This window comes from Mus musculus, chromosome 7 (assembly GCF_000001635.26).
Source record: "Mus musculus strain C57BL/6J chromosome 7, GRCm38.p6 C57BL/6J".
NCBI lineage: Eukaryota > Metazoa > Chordata > Mammalia > Rodentia > Muridae > Mus > Mus musculus.
The window spans coordinates 12,445,328-12,468,888 of record NC_000073.6 but is presented as its reverse complement, the minus strand read 5'-3'; the positions used below and the strand labels follow the sequence as shown (position 1 = coordinate 12,468,888).

The 23,561-nt window shown below is 40.1% G+C and overlaps 1 pseudogene; it reads right to left on the bottom strand.

Moving 5' to 3' along the window:
• Positions 1-23,531, bottom strand: Vmn2r-ps53 (vomeronasal 2, receptor, pseudogene 53; annotated as a pseudogene).

Genomic DNA, 23,561 nt, shown 5'->3' with positions numbered 1-23,561 from the left:
ATGCATTCTCTGGGGCATCTCACCCTTCTTTTCTTGCTGTACCTGGTGGTCTTGCCTTAGCCAGGCAGGGGTGTTCTTTTCAGGTTTCAGCAAGATGATGTAGCACTTGGGGATGAAGATGCCACCCAGAAGCCCAGCAGTGGAGGCCAGGATGGAAAAGATCTCTACAGCCACAGTGAACTTTCCCCGGGCACTGTGGTACAGGGGAAGGAAGGCTGTCCAGACACTGCAGAAAAGCAGCATTCTGAAGGTGAGGAACTTGGTCTCATTGAAGATATCTGGAAGGCCCCTGGCTAGAAAAGCCACAGAGAAGGTACCCCCTGCCAGGAAACCCAAGTAGCCCAGCACACAGAAGAAGGTGGCACCAGAGCCTTCCTGGCACTGGATGACAATGTGCCGGGGCTCTGAGATCATATCCCTTTCTGGGAATGGTGGGGGAAGTCACCAACCACACCCCACAAAGAACAACTTGTATTAAGGAAGCAATGAGGACCACTGAGGTTGAAGCACTGGGGCTAAGGCATACCTGGATCCTGCTCCCTGGCCTGGTGACTCTGAAGGCCAAGACCACTGTGAGAGTCTTGGCCAGAACAGAGGAGACAGCCACTGTGAATACCACAGCAAAGGTGGTCTGACGGAGGAGGCAGGTGGTGACAGTGGGTCTCCCCAGGAAGAGCAAGGCACACAGGGCACACAGGGAAAGAGATATCAGGAGGAAGTAGCTGAGAGTTCTGTTGTTGGCTCTGACCACAGGTGTGTCTCGATGCTTCAGGAATACTCCAAGAACCAGGACAGCCAGACCAGTCAGCAAGAGTGCCACCAAAGCCAAAATGAATCCCAATGGTTCCTCAAAGGCCAGGAAGATCTCTGTTCTGGGCAGGCAATGGTCTTTGGTATGACTCGAGTACTGCTCCTTGGGGCACAGAAGGCATCTCTTCATGTCTATGGGAGACACAAGGACACAATATCTGTAATACAATAGGAACCACACTAGCTCTAAAGGAATGTGTCCTAAGTGCTAATTGTTCTTGCAAGTTTTTCATGAATTAATGTATTTATGACTTATTATTGACGTCCAGGTTAGAATTGGTAATATTACATGCAGAGGCACAAAGAGAAATTTGTACACTCTCTCTTTCTCTGTATATATATATATATATATATGTTTTATTCGAGGGTTTTGTTTTTGCCTTAAAACTATGTCTCCTGTAACTCAGCCTGGCCTTGTACTGGTTGAGTCTCAGATTACCTTGAATTTCTCAGCCTCCTTCCCTACCCTCTTAAGTGTTGTGGTTAGAAAAACTGTACTACTATACATAACTTATGTGAGTTGTGTTGTATGTCTGCATGCTTGTATGTTCATACACATGGATGCACATGGAGACCAGAGATTATCATCAGATATTGTTTCTCAATCATTTCCCCTACATTATTACTTTTTAATCAAACTTATTTATTTTATTTTGTTTATATACTACATATTTATTCATTGTGTATACATTGTATGTATGTGTGTGAGCTCAGGCATACCTTGGTGTGCCTTTGCAGGTCAGGACAACTTTCAGGAATTTAGTCCTATCCTTCCACTATGTGAGTCTCAGGAGATGAACTCAGGTTGTCAAAGTTGACAGAGAGTGTTTGAACCCATTTCAGTTGTCTCAACAAATATGTTGAGTATGTTCAAATATTATATATATATATAATATGGAATGATTTACTTTATTTAATTTGTTGAGTGATTTGTCTGTCTGTATGTATTGTATGTATGCATATTATGTATCCTGGTAACTGCAGAATTCAGAAGATGTCATTACATTCTTTGTAACTGGAGTTACAGATGGTTATGAGCCACCATGTGGGTGCTCCTAACTGCTGAGCCATCTCTAAAGACCCTCTCTTTATTAGTTGTTGAGACAGGATCTCCAACTGAACCTGGAGACCACACTGCCCAGTCACAAGAATCTTCTCTTATGTGAACTTTTTAGTGCTTAATTTTTCTCTCCAATAGAAAAAGTTATCTTAACAAATGTTTTAGCCTGAATTATACCCTCCAAATTAATTTTTAAAAATCCTTTTCCTCGGTATCTCAAAATGGGATTGTATTTCACGATAAGTCAGAGGGACACATGCATACACACATATCTCCCCTCCATATCCTTCAGGAAAAAAACATCCTGGGGACAACTTGGCTTTGCATTTCAGCATGTAAAGGAGTAGGTTCTGTATAAGAACAGCCCAGAATATGGTGGTCTGTTGCCATTCAACCTCTGAGATGAACCCAGCTAATACAGAGAAAGAAGGAAGTCACACAGAACAACCATGATGCAATACTACTTAAAAGAGTTTGAAAAGCAAGTGAAATTCACCAGTCTGCATGGAAGTCAAGTGTTTTTATAAGGTCTGTAGACACTTGTGGAAGTAGCTTATGCCATGGTTCTTTTTATTTTTTATGTTTTTCATTTTTTCAAGACAGGATTTCTCTGGGTATTGCCTTGGCCATTCTCAGACTCACTCTGTAGACCAGGCTGCTTTCAAACTCACTTATAAAGATGAGATAGACTCTGCTCCCAGTGCTGGGATTCAAGGCCTGCAGCACTCTTACCCAGTGACACTATGTTTATTGATATGGGGCCAAAGGGTAAGCAGTGTTTGCTATTGGACATTTCATTGGGCTGTGCAATTATGGATCATTCACTTGTCCTACTCAGTAAAGCACTTCATTATTCACTTATCCTATTTAATAAAGCACTTACTTAAGACCAATTATAAGAGTAGCATTCTCTTTTTTGTGGAATAGTTTGAAGAATATTGGCTCTTCTTTGAAAGTCCAATAGAATTCTATACAAACACTATCTGGCCCAGGGCTTTTTTGGGGGGAGGGGGAGTTGGGAGAATTTTAATGACTGCTTCTATTTCTTTATGTGTTATGGGAGTATTTAAGTAGTTTATCTGGTCTTGGTTTAACTTTAACTTTGGTTAGTGTTATCTGTCTAGAAAATCCATTTCATTAAGATTTTCCAATTTTGTGGAGTACAGTCTTCTGAAGTAAGACCTAACAATTCTCTGAATTTCCTCAGTGTCTGTTGTTAGGGTTCCCCTTTCATTTCTGATTTTGTTTATTTGGATATACTCACTGTCTTTTGGTTAGTTTGGCTAAGCGCTTGTTTATCCTCTTGGTTTTCTCAAAGAACCAGCTCTCGGTTTCATTCTTTGTGTTGTTTTCTTTGTTTCTAAGTGATTGATATTAGCCGTGATTTTGATTATTTCCTGCCTTCTACTCTACTTTGGTGTGCTCAAGTCTTTCTTTTTTCTAGAGCTTTCAGGTATACTTTTAAATTGCTAGTGTGAGAACTTCCTGATTTCTTATTAAGGCACTTAGTGATATGAATATTTCTCTTAGCATTGCTTTCATTGTGTCCCATAAATTTGGGTATCTTGTGCCTTTATTTTCATTGAATTCTAGAACTCTTTAATTCTTTCTTTTTTTCCATGTCCCAGAGAGTAGAGAGTAGAGAGTAGAGAGTAGAGAGTAGAGAGTAGAGAGTAGAGAGTAGAGAGTTGTTCAATTTCCATGAGTGTGTAAGTTTTCTTGTGTTTTGTTGTTGAAGTCCAGCTTTAAACTGTGATGGTCTGAGAAGATACAGGGCATTATTTTGATTTTCTTATACCTGTTGATGCTTGCTTTGTTACCAAATATATGGTCAACTTTGGAGAAGGATCCATGAGGTGTTGAGAAGAAGGTATATTCTTTTGTGTCCAGGTGAAATATTCTATAGGTTTCTGTTAGGACCATTTGATTCATAATATCTATTAGTTCTGTTATTTCTCATTAGTTTTTGTCCAGATGACCTGTCAATTGCTGAGAGTAGGCTATTGAAGTCTCCTACTATTAATGTGTGGAGTTCAATGTGTGATGTAAACTTTAGCAGTATTTATTTTACAAATGTGGGTGTCATTGTGCTTGGGGCATAGACATTCAGAACTGAGATATTACCTTGGTAGATTTTTTTTTTCCTTTCATGAGTAAGAAATGTCCTTACATGTCTCTTTTGATTAATTCTGGTTGAAAATCTATTTTATTAGATATTAGAATGGCTACTCCAGCTTGTTTCTTGAGTCCATTTGCTTTGAAAATATTTTTCCAGCCTTTTACTCTTAGGTAGTAGTTATCTTTAATGTTGAAGTGTATTTCTTGCATGTAGCAGAATGATGGATTCTATTTTCACATCCATTTTGTTATTCTGTGCCATTTTTTGGGGGGATTGAGTTCACTGATGTTGATAGATATTAATGACAAGTGATTGTTATTTCCTGTTATTTTGATGTTGGTAGTGTTAGTATGTTTGTGTGTGTGTGTCTGTGTATATGTGTGTCTATGTGTGCTTCCCTTGTTTTTGCAAGTATGGAATTACTTATTTCCTGTATTTTCTTAGATGTACTTACCCTCCTTGGGTTGTATTTTCTATAGGGCTGAATTTGTGGATAGATTTTCTTTTAATTTGGCTTTGTCTTGAAGTATTTTGTTTTCTCCATCTATGGTGATTGAGTGATTTGCTGGGTAGTCTAGATTGGCATCCAACAGAATAAACTAAACATGGACTCTTGGGCTTTTAGAGACTTGAACCAACAACCAAAGAACATACACGGACTGGATCTAGGGCTCCTTGTACTTATATAGCAGATACGCAGCTAGGTTTTCATGTGGTCCTGAACAACTGGAGTGAGAGATATTCCAAAAGCTATTGCCTATACATGAGATATGTTCTTGTAGCTGGGCTACCTTGTGTGGCCTCAGTGGGAGAGGATGTGTATAGCTTACAGAAACTTGATATGACATGGTAGGGGCATACCCAGGGAGACCCCACCCACTCTGAGGAGAAGGGAATGGTGGAAGGATTGTGGGAGAGGGTGACTGGGAGGAAGAGGGCAGTGAATGAGATGAAAAGTGAATAAAAATAATAAATAAAAATAAAATTAAATAAAAATAGTAACATGCTCAATGGTGCTCCTTCCTAATGTCCACATAAAGCAGAGATTGTGTAACATCTCAGTAGATGGGCGCAGTGGTTTTTACCTCAGTAGATGAGAATTATCCCTATAGCCCATATATTTGAATGTTTGATTTCTAGTTGATAAACTGCAGGTGGTGGATTGTTGGTGTTTCTGACTGTGGTCTTTGAGGGTTCAAAATTCCAGACCATGCCCACTCTCTACATCTCTGCCCCTGCAGATAACTCTTATCTACTGAGATAACCACTGTGGCCTGTGGATCAGCATATAAGCTCTCAGTTACTGCTGTAGTACCATGCCTGCCTGCCTGTTGCAGTGTTTCCTGTTGTGATGGTCATAGATACAGCCTCTAAACTTTAAGTAAACCCCCAGATCAATGCTCTTATTTTAGAAGCTATCTTGGTCATAGTTTACTTGCACAGCAGTAGAACAGTAACTAAGACAATGGAGAAATACAGCAGGCTCACAGTGCCCAGTTTGTCCTTCAGATCCCAAGTCCATATGCCCTTACCTCTTTGGTCTGCAAACTGTCCCTCAGGGCATGGTCTGCAATCAAAACAGCAGTGGGGGGCTCCCAGTCTGGGCACTTGGCTGAATCCTGGAAGGCAGCTTTCACTGCAGACAGAGGTGGGCACCTAGTAACAGTGAGCATAGTGTCATTGTGACTCTCCAGGAAATCATGCTTAGCCTCACTCTGAGAAGCAGAACAGAACAGTTTCCTCTCAGCCTACTAGATGAGATGCCCTGCAGAAAACATATGTATCCTAAGAGAGATGCTAGACTGCAGAAGTACCATTGTATGTAATTGGAGAAGGGCTACATATAGCTTCCTTGGCTAATGACTTCAAAGACTTAGCTAAACAGTCTTCCAATCTCTCTGTGGCACCTAAATCAACAATTGAAGGTACAGGGCTACAGAGATGGCTAAGCTTTCAGAAGTATATACTGCTCTCTCTGAGCAGCAGGGTTCAATTCTCATCACCCACAGAGCACCTTACACTGTAACTCCAGTTCCAGAGGATCCAATTCCATCTTCTGACCTCTGTAGACACCAGGTGTACACATAAGATGTATGCAGGAAAATATGCATACATGCAAAATAAACTTGAAAAGAAACTGTAATATAGTCAGACATTACAGAAGCACTGCCATGTCCTTCTGTCAGGTCAGCCTGCTTGTCTCAGTTACTCAGGAAACCATCATTTTCTCTCTCTCTCTCTTTCTCTCTTTCTTTCTTTCTCTCTTTCTTTCTTTCTTTCTTTCTTTCTTTCTTTCTTTCTTTCTTTCTTTCTTTCTCTTTCTTCCTTCCTTCCTTCCTTCCTTCCTTCCTTCCTTCCTTCCTTCCTTCCTTTCTTTCTTTCTTTCTTTCTTTCTTTCTTTCTTTCTTTCTTTCTTTCTGAAATAGCCCATAACCTGGAAATGCTTCCCTTGCAACTCTTGGCTTTCTTTCTGTTTCTCTGAAGTTCCCTGCAGCCTTGTGATTGCTTTCTGGACTCCATGCCTAACTCAGAAGGCATGGCTGTCTCAGTTCCTTTTCCCCATCTCCCTCCTTTGTGAAGCTGTTGAGATTTATAGTTTGACTGTCCTGTTTGTTATTTTTGCATATATACTCTAATAATTAAGCATCCTTGAGCTTCAGAAAGAGAAAATTTACAGGTAGTAACCTTTAACACCTTAGCACAGACATAGACACACAGACACACACAGACACACAGACACACAGACACACAGACACACACAGACACACAGACACACACACACACACACACACACACACACACACACACACACACACACACAGGCACATACCCACACATGCATACCCCCACTTCCAGTAGAGACCTACAAAGGCTGCCTCAGTTTCTTTTAGCATACTCCCAACTCTAGACAAGGATTATCAGAAGGGCAGTGAAGATCTCTGAGATCTCTGCCATAAAAGAAGAGACTAAAACAATTTCCCAGTGCAAGCACATTAAAAGGTATTCCATAAGAGTCCTCTGAATACTTAGCATGTGTCTATGAATCAGAATCTCATTCTGATGAAGAAATCCTTAAGTTCACCATTGACTGGAGATGCCACCAGGACAAATTTAGAGGAAGTTGCAGAAGGAGGGGGATTCTTTGTCCACTGGTATAGTACAGGAAGCTGAAGCATTTCTATGCAGCAGATTACATACATAGATATGCCTATCTCAAAACAGCTGATTTATTAACATTTGTTAATAAGTGTTAACATTTAAATCTCAAGTTATTTCCCAAAGTCTTGTGTATTTTGGACCACTGATTAACAGAAGGTAGATTTTTGAAGAATATTTGGATCTTGATGCATCTGATATAATCAATGGGTCAATTCCTTAGTAGACTCATAATTTGATGAACTATTGTAGGTAGAAATAGGATATGGGATCTAATTGGTGGAAGAGAGAACAGGGGCTATGCACTAGTAAGATCTAAGTTGTTTATGTATCTAATCTATCTATAGCCTCACCTCCCACTTCCTTGGTCCCATGAATGGGGAAACTTCCACCACACATCCCTGCTGCCAAGACAGGGATTTTCTTAACCACACACACTCAAAGCAATGGATCCATCTGGCTTGGCCTTCCATGAGTCAATAAAAAACCTTTCCTCACTTCATACCATGAAGTATTTGTTATGATTGAGAACATCTAACACAGCAAGTACCCACAGAGTGTCTGCTGAGTCCATTTCTCAGGTGACCCATGGGACGGTGTCTGGTTTAGTGGGTCACTATCTTACTTTTCATTGATCAGGTCCTGAACACAGACAATGAAAATATTCTCAAAAGATCACCAGGTATAGATTCTGATCCTACTTTGGGAGTCTAGTATGTTCTTGCCCCCATTTTACACAAGTATGCATTGTGTAATTATGTGTATGTGTGTTTTTACATCTATATGTGATTATGTGCATGTATGTATGAGTGCATGTAGAGGCCCAAGGATAATGTTGGGAATCACCCTCCATTGTTTTTCCACTATGCACACTGATGCACAAAGTAAAACCCTGAGATAACTGATATGGTGAGTTTTACTTGCTGGCTTTTTTGGGCATCTCCTTGTCTCCAACTTCCAAGAATAAAATTACAGGTGGACCACACTGCCCAATCCACATATACAAGTGTTCTAGAGACCTAATGTCTGGATAGCAAACACTTTAACTGCTAAGCTATCTCTCTAACTCCAGATCTGATATATGTATATTCACTGGTGAGTGAGTATCATTCAGAGAATGCTCTTTTATGAGGTAAAGAACATAGTCAGTTATAATTGACTGGCCCTTTCTAGAGTGGCATCTGCTTACACAGAGATCAAGAACCCTGGACTTTGAATTTTTCTGTGACTTTATCACGGTAACACACAAGAGTCATCTCTGCATCTAGGCAACTTACTTGGATATCCTCCTTCAAATGGACCATCATTTTGTTCTCTGAAGAGGCTTGAGGGTCTATGATGCCTACATGAACCAAGTGGAATATGCCCTTGGGGATCTTCTGTCCTTGGAGAATGTCAAATTTTGACACCAAATCTCCATTGGCATCAAACGTAATTTCAACTCCATCAGGAGACTTGAAGTGAACCTTTCTGAGGGCATGAAGCAGCTGAGGAAGAATGGGAAATATTGTAGAATGGTCATGGCCAGTACCCAGGGAATTATTCAAAATTCCACAGGCCATTCACCTCTGCAATGGTACAAAGCCTCTTCATCTTAGGGCTGGCCCCAGTGGCCAGTAGGTATAAGGGGGCTTAAGGATGTGTGATATTTTCAGAGACTCACAAACATGTTCTAGCTTTTATAAAGTAATCATTCATAATAATTAACTCAGATATTTTAACCAGCCTCTCTCTCTCTCTGTCTCTCTGTCTCTCTGTCTCTGTCTCTGTCTGTCTGTCTGTCTGTGTCTGTCTCTCTCTCTCTCTCTCTCTCTATATATATATATATATATATCACACACTTTAGGCGTGTCAGAGGACAGCTATCAGTTGTGTTCTCTCCTTATGCTGCCATATGTTATTCAGGAGTCTAACCTAGGCTTGGGTACAAATTCCATTATCATCTCACCAGCCTTAAATTTATATCCCAAACATCACAATGTGGTATTATTTCCAGGGTCTCATTTGACTCTTTACTACTGGCTTCAAACTTCCCATCAAAACTCTTTAGACACCAAACCATAGTAAGACTTCCACAGACTGGCCCCAGACCACCTAGGTCCCCTAATCACTCTGACCTATGTGGCACATTCCTTTAGTACTCATGTGGCTCTTCTTTTTTGTTACCATTCTAGGGTGTTGATACATGCTATCCCTGCCATATGCAATGCTATTACTTTTTCACATGGTGAAATTTCTCATTTTCTATTTGGAACTCAGATATTTCCTGAAAGAGAGAATTTCTCAGACCATACGCAATCCTTTCCTTGCTTCTCACTCCTTCTACTTTACATTTTTTCATAGATTACCGACAGTAACCACCAGCCTCCTTTTGTTTGTTTTGAGACACTATCTTGCTGTGTAGTTTAGATTGGCATTGAACCTGATTCTCTTGCCTTGACTTCCTGTGTGCTAGGATGACAGGCTTGGATCACTAAGCCAGGTGTCATGTAATTTCTAATCAGTCACTCTCAGCCAAAAATGCCAACAACTATCACTGTATATCTGGCTCAGATGTATCTTTGCCAGGCACACAGTAGAGACTCAAGTCACCTGAAGGAAGCTAATTAAAACACCCCCCTCCTAGGCCACCAATCTTAACGTGTTTACTCTCAGTGGATTGCAGAAGATAGACAAATAGAGATAGGGTGGAGTCAAAAAGAAAAAAAAACATTATATAAATGTATGAAATTGGTATCCCCTCTGCCCGAACACCATCTTCCGTCTGACTTGTACCTCCACCAGGAGCAGATTGGTGTGCTTGCCTTTCTCCAATACCCCATAGCATGCATGTCTCTCAGGAGGTCTGCCACAACCAGAGACATAGGTAAGACCCCCACCTCAACATTCATGTCAGATAGAACCCCCACAGAGCCCAGCAGATGTGGGATTAGTCCTGTCTGCCTGAGCACCACCTTTTTTCTGGACCGCAACCTCACTATGGGGTATAAGAGAGGGGCAGGCATGTCACTCTGCCCTCTCTTACACCCCATAGTCTGCCTGTCTCCCAGGAGGCCAGACATAACCAGGGACACAGGAGGTTCACCCTAACTAGAGATACAGGAGGAATGCTATAACCAGGTATACAGGAGGCCCATTATAACCAGAGACAGTACTGTCTGACTCCCAGAAGGCATGATTTAACCCATCTCACCCATGCCTTCAAGGAGGTAGACTATAGTCAGAGAAACCCAGGCCAGTTAATACCAGAGACAAACAGATGGTAAGAGGCAAGAACAAGAACATGAGAAACAGAAGCCAGTATAATTTGGTGCCATCAGAACCCAGTTCTCCTACCACAGCAAGCCATGGGTACCCTAGGACACATGAAAAGCAAGATTCTGACCTAAAATCCCATCTCATAAAGATGATTTATGCCTTTTTGGAGGATATAAATAACTCCTTTATAAAGAAAAACAGAAAAAGACAGCCAAACAGGTAGAATCCTTTAAAGAGGAAACAAATAAATTCCTTAAAGAAATACAGGAAAAGACAAACAAACAGGTGAAGAAATCGAACAAAACAGCCCAAGACCTAGAAATGGAAATAGAAACAATAAAGAAGAGGGATGCAGGAACCCCTGTTAGGCCAGTGACACAGGTTCCTTCTTGTCTGAGCCTGTGCTCTGAATGGACCTTGGGGGCTGGCTCTACACCCAGTCCCACAACACCCAGAGGAAGCTCAACTTCCAGGTGCTCTAACATGCCCAGGATCAGAGGTGAGGAGGCCACAACATCAGCCACAACACCTGGAGTAACTGAGTCCCCAGAATCCAGGAACACAGGAACCTCTGCCCAAACAGTGGCACAGATTCCTTTCAGTTTGAACTTGCACCAGGAGCAGAATTTGGGCGCTGGCTCTGCACCCAATCCCACAACACCCTGAAGAAGCTCCACTCCCAGGTGCTCTAACATACCCAGGATCACAGGATCACAGGATTACAGAGGAAACTCAATGCCCAGAAATTCAGATACACCCAGGATCACTGGAGCTGTGACATACTCAAGATCGGAGCTGAAGTCACAACATCTTTCCTAAAACCCAGAGAAACTGGGACCCCTGCTCCAGGAACCAGGGAAACACAAACCTCAGCCCAGCCATAGTCATGGGTATCTTCCAGCTTGTACCTGTGCCCAGACCAAATCGGCTCTGGCTCCCCAGTCACTCCTGCAACACCCAAAGAAAATTTGACTCAGAAGAGCTCTGACACAACAGGATCTCAGGATCATAGGATCCCAGAATCTCAGGATGCCAGAGAGAGCTGGACTCTGAGGAGTTCTGATAAAACCAGGATCACAAGTGCTCCAGTCAGAGGCAGCAAGGGCAGGTAGCAGGAGAGATAACCAGATGGTAAAAGGCAAGTGCAAGAACATAAGCAAGAGAAACCAAGGCTACGTGGCACCATCAGAACCTAGTTCTCCCAACACAGTAAGTCTTGGATACCCCATCACACTGGAAAAGCAAGATTCAGGTTTAAAAATCACTTCTCATGATGATGATAGAGGACTTTAAGAAGGACATAAGTAACTCCCTTAAAGAAATACAAGAGAACACAGATAAACAGGTAGAAGACATTGAAGAGGAAACACAAAAAATCTTTTAAAGAATTACAGGAAAACACAAGCAGACAGGTGAAGAAATTGAACAAAACCATCCAGAATCTAAAAATGAAAAGAGAAACAATAAAGAAATCACAACTTTGGAGTTAGAAAACCTAGGAAAGAGATCAGGAGTCATAGATTCAAGCATCACTAAGAGAACAGAAGAGATAGAAAAGAGAATGTCAGGGGCAGAAATATCATAGAAAACATTAACACAACAGTCAAAGAAAATGAAAAATGAAAAAAGATTCTAACCAAAAACATCTAGGAAATCCAGAACAAAATGAGAAGACCAAACTTAAGGATAATAGGTATAGAAGACAGTGAAGATTCCCAACTTAAAAGGCCAGTAAACATCTTCAATAAAACTATAGAAGAAAACTTCTATAATTTCCCTAACCTAAAGAGATGCCCATAAACATACAAGAAGCTTATAGAATTCCAAATAGATTGGACCAGAAAAGAGATTTCTCCCATCATGTAATAGTCAAACCATCAGATGCATAAAACAAAGAAAGAATATTAAAAGCAGTAAGAGAAAATGTCAAGTAACATATAAAGGCAGACCTATCAGAATTACACCAGTCTTCTCAACAGAGTCTATGAAAACTAGAAGATCCTGGGCAGATGCCATTAAGACCCTAAGAGAACACAAATGTTCTACTATACCAGGCTACTATACCCAGTAAGACTCTCAATTACCATAGATGGAGAAACCAAGATATTCCATGACAAAAACAAAGTTACACAATATCTTTTTCAACAAATCCAGCCCTACAAAGGAAAATAGATGGAAAATGCCAAAGCAAGGAGTGAAACTACATCCTAGAAAAGGCAAGAAAGTAATCTTCTTTCAACAAACCCAAAAAAGATAGCTACACAAACATAAAAATAACATAAAAAATAACAGGAAGTAACAATTACTATTCCTTAATATCTCTTAACTTCAATAGACTCAATTCCCCAGTAAGAAGATGTAGAGTAACAGACTGGATATGTAAACAGGACCCAGAATTTTGCTGCATATAGCAAATGCACCTCAGTGTCAAAGACAGACACTACCTCAGAGTAAAGGGCTGGAAAACAATTTACCAAGCAAACGGTCCCAAGAAACAAGCTAGAGTAGCCATTCTAATACCAAATAAAATCAAATTTCAACTAAAAGTTATCAAAAGAAAGAGCAATCCGCAAAATTATTTGGAATAACAAAACAAACAAACAAGCAAAACAAAACAACAAAACAAAACAAACAAAAAACCTAGGATAGTAAAAAGAACTTCTGGGGGAATCACCATTCTTGACCTCAAGATGTACTACAGAGCAATAGTGATTAAAAACTGCATTGCATTGGTACAGTGACAGGCAGGTAGATCAATGGAATACAATGGAAGACCCAGAAATGAACCCACACACCTATGGTCACTTGATATTTGACAAAGGAACTAAAACAATCCAGTGGAAAAAAAGACAGCATTTTCAACAAATGGTGCTGGCACAACTGGCAGTTAACATGTAGAAGAATGAAAATCGATCCATTCTTATCCCCTTGTACTGAGCTTAAGTCTATGTGGATCAAGAAACTCCACATAAAACCAGAGATACTAAAACTAATAGAGGAGAAAGTGGGGAAAAGCCTCGAAGATATGGGCACAGGGGAAAAATTCCTGAATAGAACAGCAAAGGCTTGTGCTATAAGATCGAGAATTGACAAATGGGACCTCATAAAATTGCAAAGCTTCTGTAAGGCAAAAGACACCATCAATAAGACAAAAAGGCCACCAACAGATTGGGAAAGGATCTTTACCTATTCTAAATCAGATAGGGGACTAATATCTAATATATATAAAGAACTGAAGAAGGTGGACTCCAGAAAATCAGATAACCCCATTAAAAATGGGGCTCAGAGCTAAACAAAGAATTCTCACCTGAGGAATACCAAATGGCTGAGAAGCACCTGAAAAAATGTTCAGCATCCTTAATTATCAGGGAAATGCAAATAAAAACAACCCTGAGATTCCATCTCACACCAGTCAGAATGGCTAAGATCAAAAAATTCAGGTGACAGCAGATGCTGGCGTGGAGGTGGAGAAAAAGGAACATTCCTCCATTGCTGGTGGAATTGCAAGCTTGTACAACCACTCTGGAAATCAGTCTGGCGGTTCCTCAGAAAATTGGACATAGTACTACCTGAGGATCCAGCAATACCTCTCCTGGGCATATATCCAGAAGATGTTCCGACTGGTAAGAAAGACACATGCTCCACTATGTTCATAGCAGCCTTATTTATAATAGCCAGACGCTGGAAGGAACCCAGATGCCCCTCAACAGAGGAATGGATACAGAAAATGTGGTACGTTTACACAATGGAGTACTACTCAGCTATTGAAAAGAATGAATTTATGAAATTCCTAGGCAAATGGATTGTCCTGGAGGGCATCATCCTGAGTGTGGTAACTCAATCACAAAAGAACTCACATGACATGTACTCACTGATAAGTGGAAATTAGCCCGGAAACTTAGAATACAAGTTTCAAAGATACAAGATACAAAGCATATGAAATTCAAGAAGAACGAAGATCAAAGTGTGGACACTTTGCCCCTTCTTAGAATTGGGAACAACATACCCATGGAAAGAGTTACAGAGACAAAGTTTGGAGCTGAGACAAAAGGATGGACCATCTAGAGACTACCATATCTGGGGATCCATCCCATAACCAGCTGCCAAACGCAGACACCATTGCATATACTAGCAAGATTTTGCTGAAACGACCCTGATATAGCTGTCTCTTGTGAGACTATGCTGGGGCCTAGCAAACACAGAATTGGATGCTCACAGTCAGCTATTGATGGATCACAGGGCCCCCATGGAGGAGCTAGAGAAAGTAACCAATGAGCTAAAGGGATCTGCAACCCTATAGGTGGAACAACAATATGAACTAACCTGTACCCCTGGAGCTCGTGCCTCTAGCTTCATATGTATCAGAAGATGGCCTAGCCGGCCATCAGTGGAAAGAGAGGCCCATTGGTCATGCAAACTTTATATGCCTTAGTACAGGGGAACGCCAGGGCCAAGAAGTGGGAGTGGGTGGGTAGGGGAGTGGGGGGGGAGGGTATGGGGGACTTTTGGTATAGCATTGGAAATGTAAATGAGGAAAATACCTAATAAAACATTTTTAAAAATCACAAATAGAGGCACCCCTGGAGATGGAAAAGCTAGGAAAGAGATCAGGAAGTATAAATGCAAGTACCACCAACAGAATACAAGAGATAGAAGAGAGAATCTCAGGTGTAGAATATACTATAGAAGATATCAATACACCAGGCAAAGAAAATACAAAGTGTAAAAAGCTCTTAAAAGACTAAACCTAAGAATATTGGAATAGAAGAAGGTGACGATTCCCAGCTCAAAGGCCCAGAAAACATCTTCAACAAATTCATAGAAGAAAATCTCACTAATCTAAAGAAAGAGATGGCTGTAAATGTATAAAAACTTACAGAACACAAATAGATTATACCAGAAAAAAATCCTTCCATCACAACACAATTTTCAAAACACAAAATACACAGAATAAAGAAAGATGAATATTAAAATTCATAAGAGGAAAAGGCTAAGTAATGTATAAAGGCACATCTATCAGAATTATACTAGATTTCTCAATGAAGATTCTAAAAGCCTGAAGATCCTGCAAAGATGTCATACAGGCCCTAAGAGAACAAAAATGCCAGCCCAGGCTACTATACCCAACAAAACTCTCAATCACCATAGATAGAGAAATCAAGATATTCCATGACAAAACCAAATTTAAATAATATCTTTCTACTAATCCAGCCTTATAGATGATACTATAAGGAAACTCCAGCCGAAGGACAGTAACTACACCCAAGAAAACAAAAGAAATTAATCATCCCACAACAACCCCTGACCCCAAAAGAGAAACACACACATAATACCACCTCGAAGAACAAAGTTAACAGGAACTAACAATCATTGGTCTTTAATATTTCTCAACATCAATGCACTTAATTCCCCAATAAAAAGACACATAAGTAGACAGGATAAGTAAACAGGACCCAACATTTTGTTGCATATGAGAAACACCTCAGTGACAATGGACAGCCAATACCTCAGAGTAAAGCATTGGAAAAAAGTTTTTCAAGCAAATGTCCCCAAGAAGGAAGCTCAACTTTCAACCAAAATTTTTGAAAAGGTACAGAGAAGAATACATTATACTCATCAAAGAAAAACCCACCAAGATGAAGTCTCAATTCTGAACATCTGTGCCCCAAATGCAAGAGTGCTCACATTCATAAAAGAAACCTTAGTAAATCTCGAAACACATGTTGAACCTCCCAATAGTAGTAGGAGACTTCAACACCTCACTCTTACCAATGGACAGATCACCGAAAGAGAAACTAAAAAGATGCATAGTGAAACTAACAGACGTTATGAATGAAATGGATTTAACAGATATTTATAGAACATTTCACTATAAAACAAAAGAATATACCTTCTTCTCAGCACCTTATAGAACCGTCTCCAAAATTAATCATGTAATCATATACAAAACAAGCCTCAACAGATACAAGAAGATTGAAATAATCCCATGCATTCTATCAGATCACCATGAACTAAGTATGGACTTCAATAACAACAAAAACAGCAGAAAGCTCACATACTCATGAAAACTGAACAACTCTCTATCAATGATAACTTAGTAAGGGAGGAAATAAATTAAAGCCTTTCTAAAATTCAGTGAAAATGAAGACAGCATGTCCAAACTTATAGGAAACAACGAAAGCAGTTAAACACTGAGGAAAATTCATAGCACTGGGTGCCTTCATAAAGAAATTGGAGAGATCTTATACTAGCCACTTAACAGTAGAAATGAAAGCTCTAGAGCAAAAAGAAACAAACACATCCAAAAGGAATAGGCAGAATGAAATAGTCAAACTCAGGGCTGAAGTTAACCTATTAGAAACAAAGAGAGCAACACAAAGAATCAACAAAATCAACAGCTTGTTCTTTGAGAAAGTGAATAGAATAGAGAAATCCTTAGCTAAACTAATTAAAAGACATAGAGCAAGTATCCAAATTAACAAAATCAAAAAGGGAAAGGGAGACATAACAACAGAAACCTAGGAAATTTTTAAAAAATCAGATCTTACTACAAATGCCTATACTTGACAAAACTGGGAAACTAGACAAAATGAATGACTTTGTAGACAGATGTAATGTACCTAAATGTACATTAAATCAAGATCAAGAAAACTATCTAAACAGTCCCATAACATCTAAGGAGATAGAAGCAGTCAGTAAAAACCTCTCCACCAAAAAAAAAAAAAAAGCCCAAGGAACAGATAGTTTTAGTGCAGAATTCTACCAGACCTTAAAAAAACAGCTAATACAAATACTCCTAAAATTATCCCACAAAATAGAAAAGAAGGAACACTAACTAATTTATTCAATGAAGCCGCAGTTACTCTCATACCTAACCATACAAAGACCCAACAAAATAGAAACCTACAGACCCATCTTGCTTATATCAATTCATAAATACTTAAAATTATTGCAAACTGAATCGAAGAACACATCAAAATTATCATTCTCCATGATCAAGTAGGCTTTACCTAGGGATGCAGGGATGATTCCGTACATAAAAATCCATCAATATAATCCACTATATAAACACACAAAAATTCATGTGAATATCTCATTAGATGCCAAAATATCCTTTGACAAAATCCAACATCTTTTAATGTTCAAAGTCTTGGAGAGATCGCTAATTCATAGCATATATCTAAACATAATAAAGGCAATATATAGCAAAACAACAGCAAACAGAAATTAAATGGAGAGAAACTTGAAGCAATTCTACTAACTGGGACAAGGCTGTCCACTTCTTTCTATCTGTCCATTATAATATTTGAAATTCTAGATAGAGCAATTACTCAATGAAGTGGATCAAGGGGAATCAAATTGGAAGAGAAGGAGTTAATATATCACTATTTGTAGATGGTATGGTAGTATACGTAAGTCACCCCAAAGATTCTACTAGAAAACTCCTATAGATGATAAGCAATGTCAGCAAATTGGTTGGATATAAAATTAATACAAACAAATCAGTAGTTGTTTTTATACAAATGAAAAAGGGGCTGAGAAAGAAATTATGGTAACAACACCCTCCACAACAGCCATGAATAATATAAAATATCTTGGTGTACCTATAACTAAGCAAATGAATGATCTGTATGTCAAGAACTTTAAGTCCCTGAAGAAGGAAATCAAAGAAGGTCTCAGTAGATGAAAAGGTCTCCCATGTTCATGGATTAGTAGGATTAACACAGTGAAATTGTCAATCTTACCAAGAGCAATCTATGCAATCCAATGAAATCCCCATCAAAATTACAACACAATTCTTCACAGACATGGAAAGAGCAATTCTCAACTTCACATGGGAAAGCAAAAAACTCAGGATAGAGAAAACAATTCTCAACTACAAAAGAACTTCCGGGGGAATTACTGTTCCTGACTGCAAGCTGAACTACAGAGCAATAGTGATAAAAGTTGCATGGTATTGGTACAAAGACAGACAGTTGATCAATATAATAGAATTGAAGATGCAGAAATAAATCTACACACCTATTGACACTTGGTCTTTGACAAAAAAGTAAAAAGCATCCAGTGGAAAATAGTATGCATCTTCAACAAATCATGCTGGCCTAATTGGTGATCTGCATGGAGAAGAATTCAAATTGGTCCATATTTATCACCTTGTACAAAACTCAATTCTAAGTGGATTAAGGACTTCAACATAAAACCAGATACACTGAATCTAATGGAAGAGAAAATGGGAAATAATCTTGAACATATTTGCACAGGAAAAATTACCTGAACAGAACACCAATGGCTCAGGCTTTAAGATCAACAGCTGACAAGTGGGAATTCATGAAACCAAATGACACTGTTAATGGGATAAAATGGCAACATACAGATTGGGAAAAGAATCTCATGAACCCTACATCTGATAGAAGGCTAATGACAGCTTCAGGGAGTGCACACAGGAGATGCTCAAAGTAGACTGGCTAGCAGGATGAGCCATAACAATAACTTCTGGGTTTGAGTGAGGCACCATGTATGAAAGAATATGGTAGAAGAGTGATTGAAGGGTAATTTCTCATATCATCCTCAGACCTTCCCACATGTATGCACACACCTGTGACTATCCTCCACATGGGCCGGAATGCCTGCACACATATGATTCTACACTGATTAATCAATCAGTCAATTAACCAAGCAAGCAAGCAAGCAAGCAAGCAAGCAAGCAAGCAAGCAACCAACCAACCAACCAACCAACCAACCAACCAACCAACCAACCAACTAACCAATGACATTTGCTATCTGTTAGAAATTCTGATTTGCATCATACCTATTCTAAAAATCATCCTCTGTTTATGAAAACCCCAATTTGGGACAGTAGAAAAATGTAATATTATCTGTAAGGACTGGGATCACCTGAGATCACACACACAGCATGATATCTTATCCAATGCAGGTTCTGAGATGCCTCTCAGTTGAGAGGATGAGACATCCTTGATGAAGCATATGGTCTGCTATACCTCTATAGCTTAGTATAAACCATTGTTCCTGCTCCCTGTCACCCCTGAATCATCCATCCTACACACGTCTCTTTTACCTGCCAGGGCTGAAAGTCCTGGGAGTCTGTACATTTCCCATCCTGGTGCTCAGAGGATATCATATCATGTAGGGCATGAGCGATGCTGTAGACAGCTGCATAAGCAGCATCAATTTTACTCACTTCTGGGAAAGGATGTGGCTTGTTTTTCAAACTTTCATTTCCTGAACAGAACTGGACACCTTCTGTCACTGTGCTGTTTTGGTAGGGCCATGTACAATTAAAGGTGAACTCCCAGAACTTCTTTATAAACATGTCTTCTGGGGTCTGGCTGGGGCGCAGGTGAGCAAGGAACTCAGGGAAGCCAATAGCCCTGCTGCTATGAGGCAAAAGGCTAAATGTGCTTTGCAACACCTGGGAAATGTCTGGAATAGTTAGAGCAAGTGCCATGTGCAGAGTGTCCTTGCTTACCCACACCTGTCCTGAGACAGGAACAGCCAATAAGCCATGTAGGATGAGCTGGAAATTTGAATTGCTTAGGAAAACCAGAACAACCCTGGCTGTACATTTCTGCATCTTCTGGATAGTCTCTTCAATTTTAGAAAAGGACTGATGGGAAGGGACATGGAGGTGGTATTCAATGCAAACCCCAGCTGGGGTCAGCATCTGTGTGGCCAGAGAGCTGGCCTGCTGCCCAAAGTCATCATCATGGGCAAGAATGATCACCCAGGACCACTGGAAGTGAATTATCAGCTGGGTGACTGCATGGGAGGATGTGAGGTCACTAGTCAGGGTCCGAAGAAAAGATGGAAACTGAATCTTGTCACTCAAGCTGGGTAGTGATGATCCATGACTGACCTGTCAAGGAAGAGCCAGGCAATATGAGAATGTATGAGATCCTGGACTCAGGTAAAAGCTGATGGTCAGTTTGATTGTGAGAAGAAGGGGTCTGGTGAGATAGTTTAGAAGTTCAAGCTCCTGTTCTTCCTGTAGAGGATCTCAATTAGATTGCAAACACCTATATCAGGTTGCTAACAACTATCTATAACTCCAGTCCCAGGAGATCTCATGCTGTCTCTCTCTTTCCCTGGTAACTGTGGCATAGACATACAGAGACATATACACATACAGGTAAGAGTATATTAAAATCTAAAACGTGAAGATATTCATGAAAGCACTTGAATATCATGCTTTGGGATTGTGCTGATTCAACCAATCAGCTATGTGCTCCTCAATGGCTGGTCATCCCTGACAGCCCTGTGGCTCCTGAAGTGAAGTCCAGAACCATAGTTCTTCTTGTCCTCCTCTCAGTGTCTGTCCTTTCCACTGCCCCTTCATAGTTTGCTCCTGAATCTCAGGTAGGCTTGGTTAGACTCTCTGGTTTGCACACAGCTGTTGAGTTGTTCTTTTTAAATTTTTGTGTTTTGATGCTACTCTCTCTCTCTCTCTGTGTGTGTGTGTGTGTGTGTGTGTGTGTCTTTGATGATGCATATATAGATGTCAGAAAAAAATTATGGAGGATTGCTTTTCTTCTTCCACCAGCTGGGTTCCAGGAGCATAAACTCAAGTAATCAGGCTTGGTAGCAAGCACTTCTACCTGACGAGCTTCCTGGCTGCCAATAAATTATGGGCTCTTATCAAACCATCATTGTGTGCTTTTTCCATGTTTGAAAGAAAAAGGAGTCTGATTTGTCGATTTGCTGAGGAAATAGTGGTTCAATGTTCTCAAAAGAGATAGTTTTTGGAGATGTGACAACTAGGTATTTATTTATTTATTTATAGGCACAGATCTGGATATAATTCACAATATGTGTTGAAAACCTGCTCCTGCTACTAAAAAATCTATAATAGTTATACAGTCTTAAAACAAAAGCCCTAGTATCTTGTTGGTTCAAATGGAAGGATACAATTGACTCAATTGCATAAACAGGGTCATGCCAACCTATTCCATGAAACACACCCTAGTAATTGAAAAAAGTATATTTTAATAGAAATATTACAATAACTTATACTAAAAACAATTGATTGTTTCTCTGAAACTCAAACTGTTATTATTTTACATGGATGAGGGTTTTGCCTGTATTGATTACTATGCATCACATGTTGCCTGCAGTCTTTGGAGAACAGAAGAGGGAGTCACACTGGTGGAAATGGATTTAAAGAGAGATGTGAGCTGCTAAGGAAATAAACTTATGTCCTCTGTAAGAGCAGACCATGGTCTTAAACTCTGAGCCATCTCTCCAGTCCCTGGAATTTACCTGAAGCTTATCTTGTAGACCTATACATTGGAATACAAGAAGTTCTTTTTTGTTGTTTTGTTTTGTTTTGGTTTTTTTTCCAGACACAGTTTCTCTGTATAGCCCTGGCTGTCCTGGAACTCAGTTTGTAGTCCAGACTGGCCTCGAACTCAGAAATCTGCCTACCTCTGCCTCCCGAGTGCTGGGATTAAAGGCATGCGCCACCACGCGAGGCTAAGAAGTTCTTTAAAAACTGTTTAATATATCATGTTTCTGCTCTGGGTATGATAGTGCACAGCACTCAGGATCTAATGAAAGAGGATTAAGAGTTCAATGGAAAGTTTGGTTATACAGAGAGATGCTGCTTCAACATGCACACATAGTGAGACAAATAAACAGACAGACACAAACACAGACACAGACAGGTGCACCCACACAGACAAGCACATAGATATAAATAAATTCATGAATTTATTGACAGATTTTGCTTAAAAGAGAGCCTCTCTACAAAGTTGTTTCTCTCAGATATGATTGTCACAGCAAGGAAAAGCTACTTAACATTATAGTGACTGAATCTGTGGTTCAATACAATTGCCATTTGGCTCAGCAATTCTATGTACATTCCTAAGATGGCCAAAAAGCATGTAAGCATCATAGAAAGGAAAGAAAGAAAGACGGAAAGAGAGGAAAAAAAGGAAGGAAGGAAGAAAGAAAGAAAGAAAGAAAGGAAGGAAGGAAGGAAGAAAGAAAGAAATAAAGAAAGAAAGAGAGAAAGAAAACAAACCCTATACTCACTATTCATAGAAACAGCATGTGTGTGCTTCCCAAAGATGAAACAGCTGAAGTAATGGTTGTTCATTGATGTGGCCAAAATACCTGACAAGAACTGACTTGAATGGGGAAGAGGTGCTTTAGGTTCACAGTTTGAGAAGGTATAACTCGTATGGTAGGGAGTATATGCACAGCAGCATATATTTGAGAAGGTATAACTCGTATGGTAGGGAGTATATGCACAGCAGCATATGCTTCCATAGTAGCAGAGGTGTAGCTGGGAATCTTTACCTCCTCCTATGTTGGTGGAACATAAAGCAGAAAAAAAATACAGGAAGTGGGATCATGTGTTGAAACTTAGGGTCCACCTCCAGTGACTGTGGGATGGTCAAAGACAGCCTGTTTTCTGGTAGAGCAAGGAGACCCAGCAGATAACTGCACGGGATGGAAGGCTTTTGTCTATCACGCTCCTAGTCACCAGGCTCCCAAAACTAGGCCTCAGCTCTCCACAATTCTGTGGCCACCAGCGTATATGTACACGTAAGTGTGTATGCAAAGTGCTCAATACAGATGAAATAAAAATAATTACATCTTTAAAAATATTTTTAAATAGAAAAAAAATCTCTGTTTTTTTGGCAATGCAGGGGGATGATAGTTCTCTCTAAACTATCTATACATGGAGGAGAGAATCATGTTGGACATGGAGAATATTTCAGGGAAGCTGGCTCCTCAGCAGAGCAGCTCACTGCTGTGACCGTCACCGTCATCATTAAGAGACTGCACCACATTCACTAAAGAATAAGGCTTTGTGCAACTCACCTGGGGAAACTTGTACAGCCCCAGAAGCCTGGCCATGGAGACAGACAGGGATGACCGTGTGTCCCCAACCAAGGCAGCCTGAGGAGAGCCATGCTGGCATGTGTAGTTGGGGATGGGCTCCTCCTGCCCTGTGAGAAAGCCCATTGTCTCATAGAGGGCTCCATGCACTGAGTCTCCAGAGTTTCGAATGGAGAAGCCCAGTGTCAAATTTGGCAACAAGTGAGCACTCTTATTAATCTCCTCAATGGCAAAGACGAAACTCTGGGCTACCCGGTAGCTCCACATGGAAACGCTGAGGGAAAGAGAAGGCCACAT